At 50.8% G+C, this 5,000-nt stretch overlaps 1 non-coding gene across 1 annotated transcript in view; it reads left to right on the top strand.

Moving 5' to 3' along the window:
- Positions 1 to 4,804: 4,804 nt before the first annotated feature.
- Positions 4,805 to 5,000, top strand: part of LOC124586635 — a 1,910-nt gene continuing 1,714 nt past the window's right edge. Inside the window, exon 1 of the ribosomal RNA XR_006975219.1 lies at positions 4,805 to 5,000. This exon is cut by the window's right edge and continues 1,714 nt beyond it. This is a non-coding gene — a ribosomal RNA (small subunit ribosomal RNA).

A 5,000-nucleotide genomic window follows, 5' to 3' on the forward strand; every position in this document is an offset into this window, starting at 1 on the left:
CATGTGACGTCACACCATCGGTATTGACGACTAGACTGATTCCTTATAATCATTTGCCATACACCGGTGGAAGCTGCCGAGACGAGTAACTACATAGCGGGCTCGCCGTGTCACTAATGTACAGAGATACAACAGTTTCGACTGGAACCGGATTAAACGTATACACGGCGCTGATTAGTAATAGATAGAGCCATCAGAATACAGATAATGTATACAACTGTCCGTATACATGCTGAAAGACTCTGCTCACAATCACAACCACACGTCAGCCACACACCCTTATCACGCACTACTCTCTGCCTGTAACACGCACACAGACAATATGTAAGCACCAGCATGGAACAACACCCAGTGCATCCTCTCCGCCACATTAGACAATCCACACTGTCATAACCAGACTGGGAGGTCCACTCAGAAAACAGAATATCCCACCCACCCGACAACCACCATTGCTCAGCCAAGCCACCAACACCCACACATGTCCTACACAGGGGTGCACCCAACATCACAATACTGCCTCCTCTCACAGCACACAAACAATGGCAGGAATGAAAGACACAGGTCTGCCACAAGCATGGAATGAGAGCGCCGCCTGTCATGAGCCAAAGGTGCATCCTGACGTGGCAAATCAGATGATGCCGCAGGCATCCACTTACTATAATCACAATCAACAAACCGGCCGCCCCGCCCCGCCCCCCATTAAACCTTTCCTTACAACAATGTGTACCTTAACCTAACCTATATCGTACCGTAACCTAACCTATATCGTACCGTAACCTAACCTATGTCGTACCGTAACCTAACCTATGTCGTACCGTAACCTAACCTATGTCGTACCGTAACCTAACCTATGTCGTACCGTAACCTAACCTATGTCGTACCGTAACCTAACCTATGTCGTACCGTAACCTAACCTATGTCGTACCGTAACCTAACCTATGTCGTACCGTAACCTAACCTATGTCGTACCGTAACCTAACCTATGTCGTACCGTAACCTAACCTATGTCGTACCGTAACCTAACCTATGTCGTACCGTAACCTAACCTATGTCGTACCGTAACCTAACCTATGTCGTACCGTAACCTAACCTATGTCGTACCTTAACCTAACCTATGTCGTACCTTAACCTACCCTATGTCGTACCTTAACCTAACCTATGTCGTACCTTAACCTAACCTATGTCGTACCTTAACCTAACCTATGTCGTACCTTAACCTAACCTATGTCGTACCTTAACCTAACCTATGTCGTACCTTAACCTAACCTATGTCGTACCTTAACCTAACCTATGTCGTACCTTAACCTAACCTATGTCGTACCTTAACCTAACCTATGTCGTACCTTAACCTAACCTATGTCGTACCTTAACCTAACCTATGTCGTACCTTAACCTAACCTATGTCGTACCTTAACCTAACCTATGTCGTACCTTAACCTAACCTATGTCGTACCTTAACCTAACCTATGTCGTACCTTAACCTAACCTATGTCGTACCTTAACCTAACCTATGTCGTACCTTAACCTAACCTATGTCGTACCTTAACCTAACCTATGTCGTACCTTAACCTAACCTATGTCGTACCTTAACCTAACCTATGTCGTACCTTAACCTAACCTATGTCGTACCTTAACCTAACCTATGTCGTACCTTAACCTAACCTATGTCGTACCTTAACCTAACCTATGTCGTACCTTAACCTAACCTATGTCGTACCTTAACCTAACCTATGTCGTACCTTAACCTAACCTATGTCGTACCTTAACCTAACCTATGTCGTACCTTAACCTAACCTATGTCGTACCTTAACCTAACCTATGTCGTACCTTAACCTAACCTATGTCGTACCTTAACCTAACCTATGTCGTACCTTAACCTAACCTATGTCGTACCTTAACCTAACCTATGTCGTACCTTAACCTAACCTATGTCGTACCTTAACCTAACCTGTATTGCGCCTTAACCTAACCTGTATTGCGCCTTAACGTAACCTGTATTGCGCCTTAACGTAACCTGTATTGCGCCTTAACGTAACCTGTATTGCGCCTTAACGTAACCTGTATTGCGCCTTAACGTAACCTGTATTGCGCCTTAACGTAACCTGTATTGCGCCTTAACGTAACCTGTATTGCGCCTTAACGTAACCTGTATTGCGCCTTAACGTAACCTGTATTGCGCCTTAACGTAACCTGTATTGCGCCTTAACGTAACCTGTATTGCGCCTTAACGTAACCTGTATTGCGCCTTAACGTAACCTGTATTGCGCCTTAACGTAACCTGTATTGCGCCTTAACGTAACCTGTATTGCGCCTTAACGTAACCTGTATTGCGCCTTAACGTAACCTGTATTGCGCCTTAACGTAACCTGTATTGCGCCTTAACGTAACCTGTATTGCGCCTTAACGTAACCTGTATTGCGCCTTAACGTAACCTGTATTGCGCCTTAACGTAACCTGTATTGCGCCTTAACGTAACCTGCATTGCGCCTTAACGTAACCTGCATTGCGCCTTAACGTAACCTGTATTGCGCCTTAACGTAACCTGCATTGCGCCTTAACGTAACCTGCATTGCGCCTTAACGTAACCTGTATTGCGCCTTAACGTAACCTGTATTGCGCCTTAACGTAACCTGTATTGCGCCTTAACGTAACCTGTATTGCGCCTTAACGTAACCTGTATTGCGCCTTAACGTAACCTGTATTGCGCCTTAACGTAACCTGTATTGCGCCTTAACGTAACCTGTATTGCGCCTTAACGTAACCGATATTGCGCCTTAACGTAACCTATATTGCGCCGTAACGTAACCTATATTGCGCCGTAACGTAACCCACATTGCCCCTTAACGTAACCTGCATTGCGCCGTAACGTAACCTATATTGCGCCGTAACGTAACCCACATTGCCCCTTAACGTAACCCACATTGCCCCTTAACGTAACCCACATTGCCCCTTAACGTAACCCAACACACGTTGGGCCTTAACCCAACACACGTTGGGCCTTAACCCAACACACGTTGGGCCTTAACCCAACACACGTTGGGCCTTAACCCAACACACGTTGGGCCTTAACCCAACACACGTTGGGCCTTAACCTGCTCTGTAATTGTCATACGACGCGTTAAATTAGTGTAGTGTTGCCTAACTGCAACCCCCGCAATATAGTTTGCTACTCGCACTGCCCGGTCCCCAGTGTATCGCTTCATGTTAAACACCTTGCAGCTATACACTGTAATGTGGATGGCAGCAGGACGTACATGCTCAATGCCCTTTGCAGTTGTTCATTGGCATTTGCAGTTGTTCATTGGCATTCGCATGGCGAAGCACTTAGCCTACGCTGTGGTACGGCCTGTGTCAACTGTCCGCTGATGTTGTACGTCCAAATCACACACTGTACTGCACATTGGTCCTCATGTACTGAATGATACATCGTGGTACATGTGACCGTACAACGACTGCGCCAACAACGGCGAACCATGCGGTCCAAATGTTGTGCACTCAGCTACGTGTCGTCTCCCTATAAGAGCTGGATTGCAGTGTGGTATGCCCTGGATGGCGATCAGCATGAGCCGTCTGTTGATGTAGTGGCGCGTGTTGTCAGACGTAGTCGTCTCTTCTCACACACCGTGATAGCACGGTGCACTGCGTTCCACATCTGCGACATGCGACAGAGGCCGGTTGACAGTCGTTCGCGCAATGGACATCGCATACGTACGGGGGCCACCTTCCACGTGTTCGCTAAGCGTGGACATGTTGTTGCGTGTATGTGGGCAGACAGTGTGTCGTGACACCTGACACAGGCATGCAACAATCGTTGAATTTGCAAATGGCGATGGACGCCTACGTTTGCTGGTGACGTTACGCAAATGAACAACTGGTAAACCGTTGTGGTGCGGTTGTTCTCGCTAGGGGTGAATCAGTGATGGCGACGATCGGTTGAGCTACCAACCGGTTGTTGCAGCGATACCCACCATGCCCACGAACGTGAATGGCATGTGGGTGTGAAGCGATACGCGGCGGTGGCTGGGTGGGACCGTCCCCGGCCGGTGAGGGGGGGCCTCCCGGCGTGTTGGCCGTGCGGTGCGTGGGCGCACGCGCTACAGCCGGCTGGTGGGGGCGGCCAGTGGCAGGCGCGCCGGCCGACGGAGGCGGCAGGCGGCGCAGCTGCGCGCCGGCGCACCCTGCACGCGGCGCCGTGCGGCCAAAGTAGGTCCTCGCGGGCCCGGTGCGAAGCGCGGTGGACATCTGCAGTGTGCTGGTCCGATTGAGGACTGTGTGCGCTGAGGATGCGCCGCCGCCCGGCGCTCGGCGCCGCGACGCCGTCTGCTGCTCGGTCGCCTCTGCGGTTCTCGCAGGTGGTTTGTATCGCAGCTGTGCGGACGTGTTGGCGCGTGCGCTGTGCTGGGAGAGTTCGCTTCGGCACCCAAGTGGGGCTTTTGTCCTTCTGTGGCGCTGGCGTTGGAGCTGCCGGTCACCGTAGGTGGCGCGTGTTGTCTCCCGCCGGCAATGCCACGACAGCACGCTCCCGGGCCTCTGTCGGCAGCGGCAAGCTCAGTTGGGAGCACGGGTGGTCGCACCTAAAGCGTCTACTCGCCAAACTCCGGGCGATTGCGCCTCTCTCGAACCCGACCAAGTACTTATGACGGCGCTGCGCGCCGCCGGGACCTGAGAGGGTTTCGAGGTGTATGGTGCAGGGGAGCTCAGCCTCCTCCTGTTTGCAGAATAATTGAGCGGACGCTTGCGTGTTCGCGCGGGCCCCCGGGACACACTCCCGGGCGGCCGGCTGCTCAGCTCTAGTTGACGCAGCTCCCTGGTTGATCCTGCCAGTAGTCATATGCTTGTCTCAAAGATTAAGCCATGCATGTCTCAGTACAAGCCGCATTAAGGTGAAACCGCGAATGGCTCATTAAATCAGTTATGGTTCCTTAGATCGTACCCACGTTACTTGGATAACTGTGGTAATTCTAGAGCTAATACATGCAAACAGAGTCCCGACCAGAGAT

Source organism: Schistocerca americana, unplaced genomic scaffold (genome assembly GCF_021461395.2).
Source record: "Schistocerca americana isolate TAMUIC-IGC-003095 unplaced genomic scaffold, iqSchAmer2.1 HiC_scaffold_566, whole genome shotgun sequence".
NCBI lineage: Eukaryota > Metazoa > Arthropoda > Insecta > Orthoptera > Acrididae > Schistocerca > Schistocerca americana.